Source organism: Callithrix jacchus, chromosome 1 (genome assembly GCF_049354715.1).
Source record: "Callithrix jacchus isolate 240 chromosome 1, calJac240_pri, whole genome shotgun sequence".
In the NCBI taxonomy this organism is placed as follows: Eukaryota; Metazoa; Chordata; class Mammalia; order Primates; family Cebidae; genus Callithrix; species Callithrix jacchus.
The window spans coordinates 172,315,076-172,337,848 of record NC_133502.1 but is presented as its reverse complement, the minus strand read 5'-3'; the positions used below and the strand labels follow the sequence as shown (position 1 = coordinate 172,337,848).

Sequence of the window (22,773 nt, the reverse complement as noted above, 5' to 3'; positions counted from 1 at the left end):
GAGTTGAAAGGATCACTGGAACCCAGGAGGTCAAGCCTGCAGTGAGTTGAGGTTGCACCACCGCACTCCAGCCTGGGCCATAGGAGTGAGATTCTGTCTCACAAAAAACAGCAATAAAAAACAGATCTAGTGCCTGTGGCATTAATTTCTCTGAGCTCTAGACATAACAGTAGGTGATCCTGGAGTCTGAGTACTTTAGGTTAAGTTTAGTTTAAATCTGTAGGTTTGCTGTTTAATATCTGCAAACCAACTCTAGGTACTTTGCTAAATAACTTCACTCACTCATTAATGAAGTAGGTGTTAAGTACCTCCTTTGTTTGGGCATTGATATAGGTGAATGAATGAAGAAAGAAAGTTTTATATGAGTCGATGAATGAATGAGAGTTATACTTTATGTTTTCAGGCAGCTCATAGTCTCTGCTAAGATGATCTGACAAAGGCTGTTTTTATGTGAGTGAATTTTAGAACCTTATGCCAGTGGGATATACTGCCAACCCAGGGTCTGTGAGTCACAGTTACTTTTTGGTAAGAATTGAGTAGTCTCATTTATCTTGCCAATCCAGAAAGTTATATTGTAAACAAAACATATTTATTTTTATTATTATTTTTTTGAGGTGGAGTCTCTGTTGCCCAGGCTGAAGTACAGTGGTGCAATCTCAGCTCACTGCAGCCGCCACCTCCCAGGTTCAAGCAATTCTCCTTCTCTCAGCCTCCTAAGCAGCTGGGATTATAGGTGCCCGCCATCACACTTGGCTAATTTTTATATTTTTTAGAAGAGACAGGATTTCACCATGTTGGTTAGGCTAGTCTGAAACTCCTGACCTCGGGTGATCTGCCTGCCTCAGCCTCCCAAAGTACTGGAATTACAGGGATGAGCTACCACGCCTGGCTGTAAACAAACATATTTTAGAAGTTAGTAAAAAAATAATTTTTAAAAGTCAATGAAACCTGATTATGGAGAAGTATATTCCTGGCAAACAACCTGTGGACTCAGAGAAGAACCTAGGATGGAATCAATTTTCAGTTGTCTGTTCCCCTACTTCCTCCATTGTTTTATAGTTATGATAGTTTAAAGGTACCTGACTGTATGTGAAACTGTGCTGCTTTTCTCATGCTAGAGCACTTCTAGTTCTCTTACAGTAGGGCTGATTCTGAGAGTTGTTGTGTTTTTTTTGTTTTGGTTTTTTTGAGACGAAGTCTCACTCTGTCGCCTATGCTGGAGTGCAAGGCCGTGATCTTAGCTCACTGCAACCTCTGTCTCCTGGGTTCAAGTGATGCTCCTGCTTCAGTCTCCCTGGAGCAGGACAGGAATGCACCACCACACCAGGCTAATTTTTGTATTTTTAATGGAGATGAGGTTTCACCATGTTGGCCAGGCTGGTCTCGAACTCCTGACCTTATGTGAGCCACCCGACTTGGCTTCTCAAAGTGCTGGGATTACAGGCATGAGCCACTGCGCCTGGCTGCCTCTGAGAGTTTTTGTCCCCAAAACCTGGTGGTAGACAAGGTCGCCTGGCAGGAGCTACCCGCACACTGTCTCAGCATTCCCCACTGCTAGGGCTGGTATCCGCGACTGAAACAAGGTCTGCTGCAATGTGGGAAGATGCTGGTCCCAGCCCACCGAATTATTTATTTGGAGTGTTCTGATGAAACTGCCGAGGGTGGGTGCTGGTCATCACCCAGGCTGACCCTGCTGACCATCCTTTCTCGAGCATAAAATGTCACTGCTTTGTCTTTCCTTTACTCAGTCAATTCTAATATGCCTGCTAGGCAAGCAAGCTTCTAATTGTACACACTAATTTTTAAGGACTGTTAAAAGTAAGTTCCAGTTTTTAGATGGCTTAGATGGCTTTTATAAGGGGCATGATGGCATCCCTTGCAATTTTGTTTTTTTAGTCTTCTCTCCTTATGTAAAAGTATATTGCCAAAGTCAGACAGATCTAGAGTCCAATCTCTGCCCTATCTTTTATAAACTATATGACCTTGGGCAAGATATTTCACCTCTCTGAATTTCAGTGTTCCTGTTGATGAAATAGTGATAATAATGTTACTGGTAATATTCTCATTGTCAAAATTAAATATAATGTATCTAAGAATTATTGACAGTGCGAATTTCAGGAGAGTCTAGCTTTTTAAAAAAATGTTTTTCTTTATCTTTATTTTAAAATGTATTCATTGTTATTTACCTTAACTTGTGGGAAACCGTGTAGGTTTCAATGCCATCATAAAGACTATGTGGAAAGATATGATGAAAAGCCCCACGTCCCGTGGTCCCACTCCTATGAGCAGTTGCTGTGGAGACATGGAAATGCTATTCTGAACTGACCTAACCAGTGGTCCTGTGCTCTAATCTCTGATTCCCAGATGATAACAGATGTCTCTTAAGTGATTCCAGGTGTTCTGAACATAGCAAAATCTCTTATCTGCCACATCCACAGTTACTCCTTAAAGTTCTTTTATATTACCTCTTTAATAGTATTTGAAGGATCGAGATTTCTTGACAGCTGTTGGAACTCTAACTCCCTACTTGAAGGGACTCTGCTTTTAGTCCTCAGGTGATCTCCAGACTTTCATGCTGTACCGTTTGATTCGGGCCCACATGCCAAATAGTTTTAATATGTTCTCCTTTTTTATTAAACAGGTTTTGTCATGTCCAAGAGATTTCCTGCTGGTAGCAGCTATAACTTTTTCTCACCATCAAGGCATTCCCTGCCCCTTGTTAACTCTCGGTCAGGGATTTTCTGCATACCTCTCTTCAAAATATTCTCGTTGGCATCGTATAGGCGGTGAAGTTTTCCCTGACTACCTTCAGAGTTCAGTACTCCCTCTTCCATCATTTAGAGTGTTTTATGCATAGTTGTAGTTTCAGGCTTTAAAGGCCCGTTTTTACTTTGGGGGACATTCTTCTTTGTCCAACCTGAGCTTCACTTGTGTAGCAGGAGCTGAGGTATTTAGGTAGAACTTTCTGCCAGATTAAATCTGTTGGAAATATTGAAGGCAGAATGTTGTAGTTACAGAGTCGAACTTGATTTCTAATGCCACCTCTACATTTTAATATCCTTTTGACCTTGGGCTAGTTACTTAGTCTTTTCGCATTAGCCTGTTTGGCTAATTAATTAATTAATTAATTAACTTCTCTACTAAACCCAGTTAAAAGAAGCCGACGTTTCCACTGTTGTAACAGAGACAGGGAGGAGGAACTAATGGATACAGATTTCCGTACATACATCTGGTGCCTGGTCAGTGTCGTTGTCTTTATGGTGGTAGTAACAGCTCATGTTTATGACGTGCTTACTCTGTGCCAGGCACTATTCTAAATGCCCCAGTATACTTGTCTTTTTAAATCTCTATCACAGCCTGCGAAGTTGGTACTACTGTTATCTCCAATTTAGAAATGAATGAACAGAAGCAGAAAGAGGTTAAGTAATTTACCCAAGGGATAGAGCTGGAATAAGAACACTGGCAATCTGGTTCCAGAGCCCATACTTCCAGAAGTATTTAATAAATGTGTATTGAATGAATGGCTGTATTGTTGGAAAGTTGAGGCAACTCCTGTCTGAACTTCTGTTTTCTTGATGAAGTAGGTGGTAAGATCAGATACTGAGGACAAGGAAGAGAGAGTGTGAAGATTAGAGATTTGAGTAAATATGGAGAAGACTTAAAATAGTTATGTAGGCCAACTAGTGGTAAAGGCTGGATGGTGTTGAAAGTTTAGTTGATGTTGTAGATTTTATAAATGTAGAATTCTTAGAGGTATAATATGTTTGTGTGGAAATTTTCCCTAGCTGTGCACATCAGCCTAATGTAGGCACAGAGAAGGTTAATAGTTGCATTCATTTAGGGATAAGGCATTTCCATGCATCAGGGATGAAAGGAAAAGAAACACATTTCTTTAGGGTCTGTATATGATGGACCATAGAAGTGAGCTGGATAAGCCACAAGTGATGAAAGGAGTCTCATACTTGAGGAGAATGAAGAGACCATTAGTGATGAAGGTTAAGAACTGGTAAAATATGAGTTGTAAGATGAACAAACACCAAGGATAAGAAACTAGTTTCAGAATTGGGAGGTCTTAATTAGTGACTTTAGAGGCAGAGCAGGTTTGGTAGTGGAAAGGTTAATGGGAGACTAAAGAGAAGGTGGCTGGGATGCAATAAAGAAGGAGGTGAGAATGATGAGATCGTTGAAGCACCTGAGAGCCAGGGTGTTGAATGACTGCCCTCATCAGCTATGCAAATAGATAGTTGTGCTTTGGGTATGCAGTAAGGTAGGATGTCACAGTAGCAGTGGGCTTTAAAGACATTACTTTGTTGAATTTATATATAAATATTCATGTATGTATTTTTTAACTGGCAAAAACTGTATATATTTATACTGTATAGCATGATGTTTTGATACATGTATATATTGTAAAATGGCCAAATCAAGCTATTTAACATATGAATATAATGCATATTTGTTTACTCCTTTTTGTGTAAATATTCTCAAATACACATTACTCATGCGAGATAGATGGGGGAGATACCTTAAAAATATTTCCTCCGGCCAGGCACAGTGGCTCATGCCTGTAGTCCCAGCACATTGAGAGGCCGATCATGTGAGGTCAGGAGTTTGAGACCAGCCTGGCCAACACGGCAAAACTCTGTCTCTTCTAAAAATACAAAAATTAGCCTGGCATGGTGGTGCACACCTGTAATCTCAGCTACTTAGGAGGCCGAGGTAGGAGAATTGCTTGAACACGGGAGGTGGAGGTTGCAGTGAGCCGAGATCGTGCCACTGCACTCCAGCCTGGGCAAAAAAAAAAGATATCTCCAAGATTTTTAGTTTAATTATAATCTTTGGGGGTACAACTTGTCCCTAACAACATTTAAAAATTATCAGAATTTTTTAAAAAGCTCAAACCAAATATGTATGATGCCAAAGGTTTTTTTTTTTTTTTTTTCTTTTTTTAAATGAGCCTTTGTAAATGACTCAGTAGTGTATTGCACTCAAGTTGTCTTTCTTGGTTGGTCAGTGACTAGAAAGGATTCCCTAGAGTTGTAGTTTTATTGAACTTTAGCCTTCAGAATTCAGCATTCAAACCCGAATAGGGATTTCCCAGTTGATTCTTGCCTATAACTAAACAAAAGGCTTTCAAAACTCTTACTACTTGGTGCCTTTGCACAAAATTTGTTTTATGGTATAAAAAGACAAAATGGGACACACAAACAAAAAATAAAAGCCCTTAGATCACAATACTCTATTATTACCTTTTCTTAGATTTTATAGCTTTAGGTGTACACACTTTTTAAAATAGTAAAAAACATTGGTATGAATCCAAGGATTATTTAGAGCTAGGTAAATAATTTGGAAATGCTTTTATAGTTCTTAGGTATGTTGGAAATTTGGATGTCGTCATGATGTGATGAAAAGAGTATTAACTTTGAAAGCAGAAAGACCTGGTTTAAATGCTAGTTCTACCTCTTGCTACCACTTGGCTATTGTGAGAAAGTTATTAAACTCTGAGGCCAGGCACGGTGGCTCACTCCTGTAATCCTAGCACTTTGGGAGGCCAAGGCAGGCAGATCACAAGGTCAAGAGATCAAGACCATCCTGGCCAACATGGTGAAACCCCATCTCTACTAAAAATACAAAAATTAACTGGGCTTGGTGGCATTGCGCCTGTGGTCACAGCTACTCAGGAGGATGAGGCAGGAGAATCGCTTGAACCCAGGAGACAAGAGATTGCAGTGAGCCAGTATTGCGCCACTACACTCCAGCCTGGGTGACAGAGCAAGACTCTGTCTCAAAAAAAAACCAAAAAATAAACAAACAAAAAGCTCACTGAGTGTTGGATTCTTTATCTCTAGTGATAATTCTTAATTCATTGAGTTGTGAGTAGGGTAGGTAAATATATGGCACATAGTGGTTGCCGAACAAACAATTTTTCCTTTCCAGTATCCCTCTTCCCATCATTCAAGTGAATTTTGGATCATTTTGTTTTGAAGAAATTTTGTTTTTTCAAGTTTCTTAGACATTCCAAATAGAAACTGCCATATATTTTCCAGCTTTCATGAGTGTGGCTAGTTTTAGGAGAAATTTCAGTAGGGACTGTCAGCGTGTAATTTATAATGCAGGTGCATTATATCTGCTGGAGTTGGCCCCTGCAGAGGTTAGGGCGTATGGGTGGGCCATCACTGAGCAGCAGGCCATATAGCAAGGCAGAATCAAGCTAGGATGTTAGAGGAAGGCAGGATCTACAGAACACTTACAGGGATATGGGGAAGTAAGAAATCAGGGGCGGAGGGCAAGAGGCCTCTGACATTCGTTCTCTGGGGTCAAGTTCAGTCTGTGGCAAAGCAGAATGAGTGCCAAGCCACGCATAGAGGAATTTAGTATGGGGAAAGTGAGGCAAGAGAATGTGTTAGAGCAGAGTTGATCCCAGTGTAAGAATCAGTGCTTGATCTTTAGGGGAATTCTATCCAAAAGGCACAACAAAGAACATACCTTCTCACCTGGAAACTGGAGCACTGATGCTCATAGAGGGGCATGGGCTGGGAGTAGGATTGGGAAAGAGAAGTCCTGGGAACAGAGGAGGACTTAGTTAGAGGGTCTTCTAAGCTGGCAGGGGATCTGTCTGCTCCATTTAGGCCTTCTTCCTGATAGTGTTGCAGAAATGCTGGCATCTTCACTTTTTAGACATAGAATGGACTTGACCACTTTTAGTCCTGCTGGGTTGTAGAGTGACAGCTCTTGATATGCTGACCAGCTGGCTCAAGGTCGATTCTAGGGGAATGGTAGACAGCCTACTGATAGCCAAAAGGGGCTGAGGCAGGGGGATTTATCCCAATACTGTAAATGAAATTCAAGTATGTTAACACATGGTCATCTATTTAGTATATCATACGTAACAGTAAAGTCAAAGCTAACACCCTTCCTGAAGAAATCAAGTGATGTTTTATTAAGAGGTTAGAATTCAGTTAAAAACAAAATTCAAGTCTTAGGTACTCAGAATGCTAAAAGAGGTGGAAAACAGAAGGCTCTGGTAGTTTTTTTTTGTTTTTAAAAATTCCCAATTATGTAATCAATACATGCTCATTGCTCATCCTACTCCCCTGCCAAACTGAAGGTGCTATAAGAAAATAGAAGAAAAAAAAACCCCACATAACCCTACCATCTGCATGCAACAATGATGACATATTCTTTTATTTTTTTATATACTTATAATATTTTATATGTGGTTACTTAAAATTTATTTTATATTTCTGGTCGTGAATATACTTAGACTCTCAAGTAAATGTGCAACATGCTAAAAAATGGAAGAAAATGGCCCAAAATTCCATCTACCCAGAGAATTTAGGCTTCCAAAAATATTGTGCAAGCAATGCATCAATATTTTCCTTGTAAATAATTAAAATAACATAAATAATTAATATAGGTATAATGTAGGTTTCCTTTGACCACCTTTCAGTTCTAGTCCTCTATCCAAAACAGAACTCTTAATACATAATTATGTATATTTTTTCATATGCATCTAATTATATAGCATATATTTAAGGTAATGATAAACACCTGAGAGTCTATTGCCCAACCTAAGAATATGACCAGTAACATTAAAACTGCTCCTGTTGGTGGACCACATGGGTTGTTTCCAATTTTTTCTTTTACTTTTTTTTTTTTTTGCTCTAACACTGCTATTATGAAGCCTTAGAAAAGAAATTCTGCAATCTGCTATCACCACATCTCACCAACCTGCAAGTTTACCTATATATGCTGCCTTCTCCTCTGTTATCATGGACACTAGCAAGAGCACAACCACACATCCACACACTAGATTCCATCCCCTTTCATCTACTCAAGACATGATTCCATCAGTTCTCCTCTTCCCATTGTGAATTATTTTCCCCTCTCTATTGGATCTTCCCTCGTGTGAAAGCATGTAGCTGTTTCTCCTATCTTAGTGGGTAGGAGTAGGAAAACATTCTCTTGAACTACTCTCAATCTGCTCTTGTCATGGTTATCAGTGACCACAAATTTGATTAATTCTCAGTTCTCCTCTTTCTTGATTTGTTTGACACAATCACTGCCTTCTCTTTGATACATTTTCCTTGTATGACCTCCAGGGAACCCTATTTTCCTGCTGCTTCCTTGGCTTTTCTTTCTGTCTCCTTTGCTGATTATTCCATACCTCCCCAAAGTGTTAAACGGTGCTTCGTTCCAGGGCTCAATCCTGGGGCTTCTTTTCTTTAAATATATTTACTCCCTTGATTGCACCCAGTGTCACACCATGTCTATTAATACCTTATGACAACTCCCAGAGTTAAATATTAATCTCAAACCTAGACTTTTTCCCTTGAACTCCAGCTGCCTACATGTTCTCTTGGCTACCTGATAGGCATTTTTATATAACACATCCAAATTTCAGCTTCAGATTTTTCTCCTCAAATCTATTATTAGTCTTCCCCATCTCAGTTAAGGGCAGTATCATTTTTCCTTTTGATAATGCCAAAAACCTTGGAGTTGTTCTTGACTCTTCTCTCTTTTGTCCACACACTCTATATCCAAGCCATCCACAAATTCAGCTTTATCTTATACTGAAAAATATCTGGTATCTGATGATGTAGCTCCGCCTCCACCGCTACTACCCTGGTCCAAGCTAACACCACTTCTTGCTGCATTGGTAGAACTGGTTTCCCTGTTTCTAATCTTAGCCTCCTACATGCAGGTTTTCTCATACTGCATTTCTCATCTGATCCCAGAACAAAAAACAGGATTTGAATGGCACTATTTTCTCATTTTTCCCAAGGATGGTACATACCATTCTTGCTGTGTCAATTACTACAGTCTTAATATCTATCTAGTTCTCTACTTCTTTTCTTCAAGAATGTTCTGCTTTTCCTGGTACTATCACTTTCCGTGTAAATTTTAGACTCAGTAATATTATAAGTCTCATAAAAACCAGGTTGAAATTTTCACTGAATACAGATAAGTCTGGAGTCAATTGATACCTTTATGTTAATGAGTTTTCCTACCCAATTCTTGAACGTGGTGTCAGTTTATTTAGATTTTAATATCTTTTAAAAACTTTAAAATGTCTTCCATAATGGTCCTACATATCTTTGCTTCATTTTTTCCCTAAGGACTTATGTTTTGTGGGTTCTATAAATGGCATATATTTTTAATTACATTTTTCTGTTCTTGGGTTGTTTGGAAACTCGGTTGATTTCTGAATATTGATCTTTTGCCCAGCTACTTAATTCCAGTAGTTTATTATATATCCTTTTGGATTTCAGATACAAAATTATATAATTTATAAATAACCACTTACCTTTTTTCCTCTTTCCTATTCTTTATATTCTTTATTTCCTTTTCTTGTCCAGCTGTGCTGCCTGGTATCTTCAGTACAATGTTGAATAAAAGTAGAGATGATGAATATACTTTTATCATTCTTCATTTTAAAGAAAGTATAGGCCAGGCGTGGCAGCCCATGCCTGTAATCCCAGCACTTTGGGAGGCCGAGGTGGGCGATCACTTGAGGTCAGGAGTTCAAGACCCGCCTGGCCAACGTGGTGAAGCCCTGTCTCTCCTAAAAATACAAAAATTAGCCGGGCGTGTTGGTGTGCGCCTGTGCTCCCAGCTACTCAGGAGGCCGAGACAGGAGAATCGGTTGAATCCAGGAGGCAGATGTCACAGTGAGCTGAGATTGTTCTGTGCCATTGCACTCTAGCCTGAGTGACAAAAGTGAGACTTCATCTAAAAAAAAAAGAAAGTGTATTAGTGTTTTTCCAGTGAGTCTTAAATAGGTATTCTTTCTTATATTAAGGAGATTCTTTTTTGCTCTTATTTGTTTTACTTACTTGCCTCAAATGGGTACGTCTAATTGCTGCTCTTAAACTAATTCATGTATTTGCTTTTGCTGTCTTCACAATGCTTTGTCTCTGATGTGGTTTTTTTTTTTTTTTTTTAAAAAACTTCATCTGGCATGGGATTTCAGCAATTCTGGAACATTCTCAACCATTATTTCTTTGACTTTTGATGCTTCTTTTTCTTATTATATCCTTCTGGAAATTTGATTAGAATACATTAGGCTTTTTCACTCTTTCCTGTTGCTTATTTTCTTTTTTCAATTGTGTCTTCTTTTTGTCTGTTTAGATCATCTTATGAATAATGTCTGGAGTACAGTATGTACTCCCTTGTGTTTAGCTTCTTTTGCTCAGCATACGTTTTTGAGATTCATGTTATTAACATATGAGTAGCTTGTTCTTTTTGGCAAGGACTTATTACTACCATTTTAATTGTTTTATAGGTCCTTTCTTTCTCTCTGTCTTCCTTTGTGGTTTTGAGTGATTTTCTATAGTAATAGGTTTTGATTCTTTGCATTTTATTTTCAGTGTATCTATTATAGTTTTTTGCTTTGTAGTTACTATGAAGCATATAAAAAACATAACTACAACAGGTTATTTTCAGTTGATAACACCTTAACTTTAATCACATGGAGACCAAAAACTCTGTACTTTAACTCCATCTCCTCCCCCGACATTTTGAAATTTGATGTTATAATTTACATCTTTTTATAATATATATCCCATAACAAATTATCGTAGTTATTTTTTAGGCTGGGTGTGGTGGCTCACACCTGTAATCCTAGGTGGGTGGGTCAGTTGAGTCCAGGAGTTCGAGACTAACCTGGGCAACATTAGTGAACCTCATCTCTACTAACAATACAAAAAAATACAAAAAAAAAAAAAAATTAGCCATGTGTGGTGGTGCATGCCTGTGGTCCCAGTTACTTGGGAGGCTTAGTCAGGAGATTCGCTTGAACCCAGGAAGCAGAGGTTGCAGTGAGCTGAGATCACGCCACTACATTCCATAGGCTACAGGGCAAGACTCTGTCTCAAAAGAAAAAAAAATTATTGTAGTTATTTTTTTAAATAGTTTTTTAAATCTTCATACTTAAGCTATAAATAAAGGACTTACATACCACCATTACAGTATTAAAGCATTTTAAATTTGACTGTATTCGTACTTTTACTGGTGAGTTTTATACTTTCAGGTGTTTTATGTTATTGATTAACATCCTTTTCTTTCAGCTTAAGGGACTCCCTTTGGCACTGCTTGTAAGACAGGTCAGGTGATAGTGAACTTCCTTAGCTTTTGTTTGTCTGGAAAAGTCTTTATTTCTCATTCATTTTTGAAGGACAGGTTTGCTTGGTACAGTACTCTTGGTTGGCAGTGTTTTTCCTCCAGCACTATTAATGTATTATCCCTGTCCTTCCTGGCTTATAATGTTTCTGCTCAGAAGTTTGCTGCTGGGTGTCAGAACTCCCTTATGTGTTATTTGCTTCTTTTGTCTTGCTGCTTTCAAAATTTTCTTTTTGTCTTTGATCTTTGACAGTTCAATTAGATTATATCTTGGGATAGTCCTATTTGAATCTAATCTGATTGGAACTTTTTGTCCTTTCTGTACCTGGTTATTTGTATCTTTCTGTAGATTTGGAATGTTTTCTGCTGTTTATCTAAATAAGCTTTCCTACTTCTTTATCTTTCTGTACTCCTTTTTGAATACCTGCAACTCATACATTTGCTCTTTTGATACCATTCCGTAAATCCCATAAGCTTTCTTTATTCCATTTTTCTTTTTTCTCCTCTGATTGTATATTTGCAAATAACTTGTCTTAGACTTCACAGATTTTTTTTCTTCTGCTTAATCAGGTCTGCTGTTGGTGTTCTCTATTGCATTTTAATTTTGTTTTATGTATTTTTCAACTCCTCAAAAATGTCTTTAAAAATTATTTTAGGCTCTGTTAAATTTCTAATTCTGGTCACTTACCATTTTTCTCATTTCATTGAATTGTTTATCTTCTTGAAGTTTATTGAGCATCTTTAGCTATTTTGGATTATCTGTCAGGCATTACATATATCTTCATCTCTTTAGGGTCAGTCACTAGTACCTTATTTTGTCTGTTTAGTGACAACATGTTTCCCTGATCTTTGTAGTCATGCATCACCCTCTGTACATTGAAGAAGCAAACCTTTGTGGCTTTGTTTTGGAACCTTCTTCAAAAGTAAGCCTGTTCAGAGTTTCTAGGCAGGTCTGGTCTGGTCCCTAATTCTCTGATTGCTGTGGCTGTCAGAGGGTACTTTAACATGGATACCTCAGTGCTACCACACTAGGGTAGGTTAGCATGCTAAGCCTGTGGCTACTAAGGCTGGTGCAGCACTGGGATGTACCTGACGTCCTTGATTGCTGAGAGCCTGCCTGTTGCTGTGGGTTATTCATAGCTTAAGGCCACTGTAGCTGGCAGTGATGCAGACCAGACTCAAATATGTGTCATAGGGACTACAGGTTTCTGTCTTGTGCTGGAGTGGGTCTAGAAGTTTAGTTCACAGGTATCAGCCTGGAGTCATAGGCCACAGGGGTCTGCCTGATGCTGGGTTTTATGGTGGCAGGCCCAGTATTGGGGACCTAGGCAAAGTGTTACACTCATTTCTCTCTTTCCACTGACAGAGGTAAGGGGAAGGGATGACATGGGTAATGCAAAATTGTCCTTTCTACCCTCTTTGATGTGTCTTTCTTATTATTGTGCTGTAACCAGGCACCGTGATCTGTTACCTGGTTTCTTTAGCTCTTGTGAGGGTATTTTTGTGCATAGATAACTGTTTAAATTGATGTTTCTGTGTGGGAATGATCTCTGGAGAGTCCATTTCTGCTATTTTGCTCTACCTTCTATCAATTTTTACTTCTGAGTTCATGCTTTTTGTTCTCTGAAATCTCTGCATAACCTAAGAGCACAAAGATTTTCTCCCATATTATCCTATAGACATTTTGTAGGTTTATCTTTTATATTTAGGTCTTCAGTCCATTTCTATAAATTTTTGAATGTAGTGTGAAATAAGGAAATTGGTATTAAAATTTTAAGTTCAAATTAATAAAATAATGGCTTTTACAATTGCATCAAAATATGAAATACTGAGGGATACATTGAACAACATATTTGCCTGACCTGTGCACTGAAACATACAAAACATTGTTAAGATATGTTTTTTTAAAAAAGATCTCAATAAAGAGATATACCGGGCTGATAGATTCAAGGATTCGATGTTGTCAGGATGTTGTGTTGGTTAATTTTGTGTCAACTTATCTAGGCTATGGGGCCCAAGTATTTGGTCAAACACTAGTATAGATGGTACTGTGAAGGTATTTTTAGATGTGATCTCACATTTACAGTCATTAACTTTTAGTAAAGGAGATTACCCTGCATAATGTTGGTGGTCCTCATCCAATCAGTTTAAAGACTTTGGTGCAGAAACAAGTTTTCCATAGAAGAAGGAATTCTGCTTCAAGACTGTAGTGTAAAAATCCTTCTTGAGTTCCCAGCTTGCTGGCCAGCCCTACAGATTTTGGACCCAAGACTGCAACATCAGGTGTTACCTGTTTCCAGCCCACTGGCCGGTCTTACAGATTTCAAACTTGTCTCAACAATTTCTTAACATAAATCTCTTTATACACACACACACGCATACACACAACAGTTGATTCTGTTTCTCTAGAAAACTGATACAGATGTCAGTTCTCCCCAAATTAATCTATAGAGTCAATGCAATGCCACCAGGCCTGTTTTTCCTTCAGAAAGTTTTTCTTTCAGAAAGATTTTTGTAACAAAGGATGTAGATAAAATAATTTTTTAAAAGAAGAATAAAGTTGGCGGACACATATTACCTGATCTCAAGTTTTATTGTAAAGCTACAGTAATTGAGACATTGTGCCAATTATTGGCACAAGGGTAGACCATATAGGTTACCAGAAAAGAATAGAGACTCATCTGACATATAGATATTAAATTTTAGAAAGGTGCTAAGGTAATTCAAAGGGTAGTCTATTAAAAAATTAAAGGGTAGGACAGGCATGGTGGCTCACATTTGTAATCCCAGCACTTTGGGAGGCTGAGGTGGATGGATCACCTGAGGTTGGGAGTTAGAGACCAGCCTGGCCAACATGGAGAAACCCTGTCTCTACTAAAAATATAAAATTTAGCTGGGTATGGTGGCACATGCCTATAATCCCAGCTACTTGGGAGGCTGAGGCAGGAGAATTGTTTGAACGGGGAGGCATAGGTTGCAGTAAGCTGAGATCATGCCACTGCACTCCAGCCTGGGTGACAGAGCAAGACTCTGTCTCCAAAAAAAAGAAAAAAATGAAAGGGTAATCTATTAAAAAATGTTGATGGAGCAGTTGGATATCCATAGGGGGAAAAAAAAGGAACTGATTTTTGGATGAAATTACTTTGTCCAATACAGAAGAAGAAAATAATTAGCTTTATTATTTCAGAGATGGGCACAGGGAGCCAGGGTAAGGGGGAACCTGGAAGATGGGGGCAGGGTGAGCTTGAGGGAGTGGTCAAAAATAATTACCTTTAATTTCATCATCCAACGATAGATATTGTGATGTTTTCTCTTAGACATTGTCTTATATGTAATGTACAGATAACATAAATTTTTAAATTTACATGTTTGAAATCAACCTTTTTACTGGATTTGCTTTTTACATGTTGTTATAACATTGCAACTTTCTATGTGAAGGACATTTGAATGACCTTCTGATACTGAGTCATGAAGGTGTTCCATATGTTACCTAATGACTCTCTACTGTTGGAATTAATAGTAATAGCTGCCATTTCTTCGTTACTTTCTACATGGAAACTATGCTAAGCAGGTTATATGGATTGTATTATTTACTCCTTATGACAGCTCTTTAAGTTAGTTGGCTCCATTTAAAAAAAAAAAAAAAAAAAGCAGGAGGAACCAAGGGTTAAGTCACTTGCCTATCTCTAATGTGTGAAACTTGGATTTATAATTAATTGTTTTTTATTCCAATACCTGAGAAAAATATACTGCCATTTGTTAGGCTCTTTATAGCTTTTTGCTACCATAAATTCTGAGGCAGATATCTTTGTGTAGAAATTATTGTGTACATTTTAGACATCTGAACTTCTTTTCTTCTACAGTCCTTTATATGTTCGATCCATCTTCACTGAATGAGATATTTTCAAAGCTAATGTAGGTGTGCACTGTAGCATGCAGGGCAAAGCAGTGCACAGACTGCCAAGCTGTTCTTTTGGTTGCTCGCGGCCTGAGCCAACTAGCACCAGGCCAGGATGGGCATTTCTGTAGGAATGCAGATCTGCTGGGGAGCGAGTCTAAGGGATCTGCAGAGCTAACTATTTGGTGGTTAGACTCATGTTGTAAAACACAGGAGAAACAACTTTAGTAGTGTGTACCCTAGGACATTTTTAAATGAAATTATATAATGTTTGTACACTGACTTAATCCTCCTCTGCCTTGCTTTTTCCATCTGAGAGAAGAGTGCTAAGTTAGAGCTTTGTCACCGAGTAAAATGCCCTAAAAAGTTAGTGTTGCCAGTGAGCAAAATCATATCTAGTGATGATTTGGAAAGTCACTAAGGGGGCAGTACTACACTGGTGGTGTAGCTTTGAAGCTAGAGAGACTTAGGTTCAAATATAGCTATAAACCATGTATATAGTTTACCAAATGATTTCAGACAAATTTTCTGAGTCTTTTTGAGCTCTGGTTTTCTAATTACTTGGAATATAAAACAAATACACACTTAATCTGTAAGCAAGGGATCTCTTCTCATGACTCCTTGATTTGTTCTTTGAATGTTTCCCCACCATATTTGGGCTGTGATTTTGTAGAAGAATCAGGGCCCTCTACTTCTCCATACCCCCAATATGATCTAAGGCTTCTTTCCTCTAATGAGCAACTTATTTCTGCTTATTCCTTATGATACAGTAATGATAGAGTTACATCTTTTTGGTTCTTTTTTGAGACGGAGTTTTGCTCTTGTTACCCAGGCTGGAGTGCAATGGCGCGATCTTGGCTCACTGCAACCTCCGCCTCCTGGGTTCAGGCAATTCTCCTGCCTCAGCCTCCTGAGTAGCTGGGATTACAGGCACGCACCACCATGCCCAGTTAATTTTTTTTTTCTGTATTTTTAGTAGAGACAGGGTTTCACCTTGTTTACCAGGATGGTCTCGATCTCTTGACCTCGTGATCCACCCGCCTCGGCCTCCCAAAGTGCTGGGATTACAGGCGTGAGCCACCACGCCCAGCCCATCTTTTTGGTTCTTAACTTCTATTATCTGCAGGTCTGCCTATCTTTTGCATTGTCTTTACCTGTTATTGACAGCAAAAGTGGCCTAAGTGAGGTAGGAGGTCATGTCTAAATTTGTGAAAAGTTGTTTTTTAACAGCCTAAAGATTGTGTTTATATTTAGAATTTTTTTTCACTTAAGGCTTATGTACCATTAGTGTTAGGATGAACAAAAAAAAAGCACAGCAACTCTAATAGTCTCTCCAGTACACCTTGTGTAACTCCCTGACTTCTGGGGTTCCTGGTTTTTCACACTGAGACTTCAGGAACCCTGGAAACTCACTGGAAGGAAGAGCAAGACTGTGAAGTAACTCAAGAATGGAAAACCAAATATCGTATGTTCTCACTGATATTTGGGAGCTAAGGTATGAGGTTGAAAAGGCATAAGAATGATACAGTGGACTTTGGGGACTTGGGGGGGAAGAATGGGATGGGGCAAGAGATAAAAGACTGCAAATAGGGTGCAGTGTAGACTGCTCGGGTGATGGGTGCACCAAAATCTCACAAATCTCCTCTAAAGAATTTGCTCCTGTAACCAAATACCACCTGTACCCCAATAACTTGTGGAAAAATAAAAATAAATAAATAAAATTCTAGAGCAAAAAAAAAAAAATGGAGAAAGATAGCTGGTGGGTAGAATAATATGGGAAGATGTACTTTTAAATTAATTTTGTCTTGTATGACTAAAGACACACTGATTTTTGCCTAGAGAAACCTTTGTTTAAAATGGTTGTTTATTAATGCAGGGAGAAAGTGGAGTATGGAACCTAGGTTGGGATGAAATAAATATGCATGTGTGCATTTTTTTTTTCTTTTCTCCTCTTAAAATGGCAAGCAAGGTATCTGGGGAACAGATATACTCTGCAAATGGATCTTCACCATGTTGGAATTTGGGGATTATTCTTAATGCAAAAGAAATGCCCCCTTTTATGGTTTATATACCTCTCATTTCTATTCAAATTTAACTGGCACTAGTGGTGGCTGACACATAGCACCTTACAAAGTTTATTTTGAGTGATCAACACAGGATACTGGTGAGTAGATACCTTTTTAGTTGTGTGGTTCTTATTTCTTTATTTTCCTATGTCGGACCTAACTAAGCTTGAGAGGACATGATGTGGATCAGATTACCATAGTAATTTAGAAAGGAACATGCTCTATCCCTGCCTCTTCGCTGTCTAATGAGTTCATGTAAAAAATATATCAAAAGAAATTCTCATTGCAGAATCCTCACATTTCAAAGGGGAGTATATTTATTATGAGAACTGCTGATTCATTAGGAATGCTTCCTAATTCGAACAGCAACAGCTGCTTCTGGTTAGAATCCACTGTCTCCTCTTTTGTGCGGTCTCTCCAAAGGGATGTTAAATTTTGGTTTAAGACTTTCTCTTTCGCTTTTTCTCTCTCACTCTTTCTCCAGTTGTAATGCTTTATTCTTCTCAGTGTTCATAGGATTTGAACAACCTACTCTACCCGCTCCCCACCTTTAGAAATGAGTTTCCTTAAGATTATAAATCCTAACAAAACTCTTCTGATAATGTGTTTTGTTTGCATTCACAGTGGCAGTAGAGTGTATTGTACAGCAGCAAAGAAAAAAGTTGAGACACCTTGTAGTCATGAATTCTAAGTGCAGTAATTTAAAGTACAGGCAGCATTTCAGAAACTGCCATTGTCCATGAAGTGAAACCACTGTATTAACGTATCATAGCATGCTGTTCTAATCACTTTTCTCCAAATACCAGCTTTTGAAAGAAACATGGCTGTATTATTTTTATACAAAATCTGAAATCGTGTAATTGAATGGCTTGGCAGAATAGGTAAATGAATGTAGCAACATGCATTGAAATGTGTCTCTTGGGTTTGTAATGAGCTGATTGAAGTTCACAGTTGTAAGACTTGCCATTTTATTTCCTGATTTTACATTCCGGACCCAGACAAAGGTGCCAGGTTTCTTTGTGTGTATTAACAGAAAAAGGAAGAAGAAAATTGTTCATAAAAATCAGGTTGCCTTTTCTGGGCATCACTATTGGATTCTGTGTTCCAGTAACCTTTATTCAACTGTCCTTCTATAAAATAAAGCATCTTCTAATGTGACCATTTCTATTTAATTTTAGAATTATTAATTGCCTCTGGTAGAGCTGAAAGAAATTCTGTCATGTTGGCTGGGATTGGTAGTCTGCCACAGATGTGTGCCGACGCTAGTATGAGAAAGAGTTGTTGCCTATGCATACTTCTCTCATAGCATTAATCTTAATAATTACACTTGTTGATTTACAAGTCTGAATTCCCCACTAGACACTGAGCTTCTTGAAACTAGAGATTGTATCAGATTCACCTGTTAGCCCCAGGACCCAGCAGAGGACCTCACAGTCAGTCAATGGTTCATGAGCAATGAGCTATAGAATGCTGTATTAGGGTTCTCTAGAGCGACGAACTAATAGGAGATGTGTGTGTGTGTGTATCTCTATAGTAATATATATATATATATGAGTTTATTAAGTATTAACTTAAATGATTACTAGGTCCCACACCAGGGACCTATTTGTCTGCAAACTGAGGAGAAGGAGAGCCAGTCAGAGTCCCAAAACTGAAGAATTTAGAGTCTGATGTTCAAGGGCAGAAAGCATCCAGCAGGGGAGAAATATGTAAACTGGGAGGGTAGGCCAGTCTCTCTCTCTCCTTTTCACAGTTTCCTGCCTGCTTTATATTCATTGGCAGCTGATTAGATTGTGCCCACCAGATTAAGGGTGGATCTGCATTACTCAGCCTTCCTCAGCCCACTGACTCAGATGTTAATCTCTTTTGGCAACACCCTCACAGACATACCCAGGATCAGTATTTTGTATCCTTCAATTCATTCAAGTTGACAGTATTAACCATTACAAATGCTAAGCCAAGTGGGTATTAGTGTAGATACCAAAATGTGCAGCAAACAAAAAGATCATCCTGCTTTAAGCTAAACAGACATAATTTCAAATCCTAGTTAAGTAAGAGACTGGGAATTGCTTACGGAATGCAATTGAGATGTTGATATTTTAGGGTAGTCCTAGAAATTAAACACAGCAACTGCACAACTATACATTCAGACAAGAGTAATAATGTGCTTTTGGTAGGAGATAGGGCAGAAGAGGAAAGGACAGAGTAATAATGGGAGATTGCCATTCACTGGGCACAGAAAGATCTACTTCTGGGTTTGTCGGGTTGTCCTTTAGGCTCTGCAGATGTGTGGCTCTAGGTAAGTCCTTATATTTTCTGAGCTCATCTTTCTTCTGCTACAAAATGAGAGAGTTGAACACTTGCCTTTGCCTCACCTGGTTGGGCTAGGTGACAAAGAGGTTCTACCTTTTCTGTTCAAGGAGCAAACCCTTAGCACCACTCATGGTATTATGGCCAGACCTCTGGGGTGGGCATGATTTCTTGGTAGGGAGAGAACTTGGCATAATATGGAGGTTCTCAATCCCAGCATACATAGACAGACTTGGTTTATTTCACTCATTTGTGAGATGTTTCACAAATAATTTGTTAGTATTAAATAATATAGCTAATGAAATTTGTGGATGATATACTATTTGGATACATTAGGCGGACTGGAGGCATTCCTATAATACCCCTCACTTGACATGGAGTGGCAGCTAGCACCACGGAGTTGTGATACATGGGCATGCCCATGGAACTATGTTACTGTTAAAACTTGCCCTTCATTGGTCAGCAGTCAGGGAAAAAAGCTAAAATATACAGCGTGACTTCAAAGATCATCATAGAAGCCAGACTCAAAAGGCTATGTACTGTATTATTTCATTTCTATGATGTTCTGGAAAAAAAAAGAACTATGGGAATAGGAAACAGATCAGCGGTTGTCAGGGCTGAGACTCCTGAATCTTGGGGAGGCAAGATTCACCACAAAGGAGGCAACGCAGGCAAGCTGGGTGGGGTGTGATGGAAGTGTTCTATACCTTGTCTGTGGTTGTTACACCAATGTGGGTGTTTGTCAAATTAGTGACTTTTACTGAATGTTTAAGAAGTGAATTTTTAAAAGAGATGGTGGGAAGGACAGGTGGAAAACAGATGATCTCAGTATAGTGTAATAATACATACTTGGTAAGGGGGATTCAGTTGGATGGGGCACAAACAAACATTTGGGGGCCCTGGACGTGTTGTATATATTCATTGTGGGTGGGTGATGGTTACACAGCCATATGCAGTTACAAAATTCATTTATATGTACACAGATAATGGGTGAATTTTATTTTATATAAACTATAATTCAAAGTTGATTTTTAAAAAAGAAAAAGGATCATGAGCTTTGGAATCAGAGAGACCTTACTTCAAATCTTGGCTATTTCTTTACTTGCTTGGTGATCTTGAGCAATTCACTTCATGTCTCTGAGCCTCAGTTTCCTCCTCTGTACATTATAGCTGAAAATACCCATCTCACATAGCTGAGGTGAGAAATAGAAACAATGCCTGATGGAGCTAAGGTACCAGAAATTGTCATTTTCATCCCATAAATGGCTCAGAGCACAGAACTGGTCTTTAAATTGACTGAAGCTGCCCTATTTTAGAGTCATAATAAAAGTTAAGTTCAGACATTTATGAAAGGTAAAAATGTTAACATCCATATGTTTGTTTAACAATAGCTCTTAGAATCTTATTAGCATTGCTGTCTTTTATATCACTATAGCATGCTAAATCTTCTGGGGTTATGTCTTACTTAATTGTTTAAGAATAATATATGCTGTTCCTTCAGTCAGGAAGGCACAAGGAAGTACTTGTAGCGTTAACTCGGAAACAGTCATTCATTGAGGAATGGTTGAAAAAGTACTAGTGACACATTTATGATCTCCATCTTTTTTTAAATTTTCTTTCATTCTGTCTTTGAAATGAAATCTTTATCTTTTGCTAAGTGAACAAATATTAATTTTAGAAATCCCTATTGGCCTAGCCCACTCTTTTGTGACTGACGCAATCCTAAAAGTAATTGGAAAGAAAATCTGTGTGTTTGTGGCACTCAACATTTAAAAATCATTCAAAATGTGGTTGAGAACCGCTCTTTCTCCTAAGAGAGTAGTCCTCTACCTAACAATCCTAACAGAAGCTATTTTTGGGTGTTTGGTATGTTTTGTGAACTGTGATAAGCACTTTGTGTTATTTTGCTTCATTTGTTCCATACCACCACCTTGTTAGGTAAACAGGAAATATGGCCCTTTTGCAGAGGAGAGTAGCCTTGGAGGGTTGAAGGAACAGCTCTCAGGGGAGCCTGCTCGTCAGGGGAGAACCACACCTGCTGCTCTGGATGGTCCAGCTCCCATCCTCTGCTGCCATGTCTCACGATGGACACTGCTTCTGATGGAAGTAGATAACCTTCTGCCTGACAGGAGCTCGTTGGTTAGCTCTCTTCTCCCAGAGTTAAATCTGTTTTAAAAATTTTATTTAGTAAGTAAAAGAGCACTGACAGAGGCCCTCATTTTTGGAACCTCATTCTTCCTTGAGGACTTTAACCAGCTACACTGGTTTAAAATTTTTTGGTTTATCTGGTTCCAGACTCTCCTCCTTCTAAAGCGTTCTTTTACAAACACACAACCGATCAGGCCTGTCCTCTGCTGAAAACCCTTCTTTGATTTCAGGAAAAGAGTTAAACTCCATGGTCCAGCATGTAAATTTCTTACAAGCCAGGCTCTTTGGACTGCTCTAGTTTCATCTCTGCTACTGCCGAAGATCCTCTCTCCACCCATCCCTACCTCAAAAAAAAAACAAAAAAAAAAACACACACACACACAAAGAAACACCCTGCTCTACCCTTACTCTGGGATCCAACCACCCTGAGCCATTTGCAGTTCTTTGTTTCTGTACCTCTGTAATTTTTGGTTTCCTCCAGACGGAGGTGTGCCTCTCTTTCATCCAGTTCCTCTTCCTTGCTTAGTCAAGACCGCAGTCTAGTTGAGATGTTCTTCCTCAGTGCTGCCACAGCTCTTTGCTGACCTGTGTTGCAGCGTCCTCACGTAGCATTGTGATCCATCCTTTACAGGTCTGTTTCCCAAGAAACTTAAGAGTTCCTTGAGGACAGACAGCACTGTGTCTTGTTCATTTATTTATCCTAGCTGTCCAGGACAGGACTGGCATGCATCTATGCTTGCTAAATGTTTGGATGAATGATCCAGTCTTGCAGATTTGGCTTTAAAATCTAACAGGGAAAAAAATAGATTCTGACCTCTCTTTTATTCCCTCTCAACTAAGAGTGACCTTAGATAAGGGAGGGTCTCTTTCTTTCTGAGCCTGCCAGGGTTTATTGAGGCTGACTGTACCCACATTAAGGAAAGGTCACTGAAAACCTTATTAGCTCACCACCCTTGCCCTGGAACTGAGATCCATGATAAGCATGGCGCAGGAGGAAGAGCATGAGGCTCTGGTGTGACCAGTTTGTTAAAGAGTACAAACTTCCTCTTCATCCGGAGAACCCATTTTGGAACTAGGTCATCACAGTTATTAAGCTCACTTACAGAAGCAGGAAGGCTGTTGCTTCTTCATTCTGTTCTTCCTGACCAATCCACCTCCCTAGCCGTTCGGCAAGACCACTTGGATGTTGGTAGGAAGGGGAGAATCATACCTGTGGCTGTTTGTTTTTTA

General features: G+C 38.9%; 1 protein-coding gene across 24 annotated transcripts in view; it reads left to right on the top strand.

Annotated features, from left to right (window-relative positions):
- The window catches only part of DENND1A (DENN domain containing 1A), a 553,495-nt gene that overhangs the window by 224,476 nt on the left and 306,246 nt on the right, over nt 1-22,773 (top strand). For 2 of the 24 annotated variants that reach the window (XM_078375985.1, XM_017976038.4), the window contains exon 1: nt 22,628-22,732. The exons of the other annotated variants lie outside the window; for them this stretch is intronic. The gene's annotated coding sequence lies outside the window, so the exon portion shown is untranslated. Of the gene's footprint in view, nt 1-22,627; nt 22,733-22,773 lie in introns of those variants that run through there. 24 annotated transcript variants of the gene reach the window in all.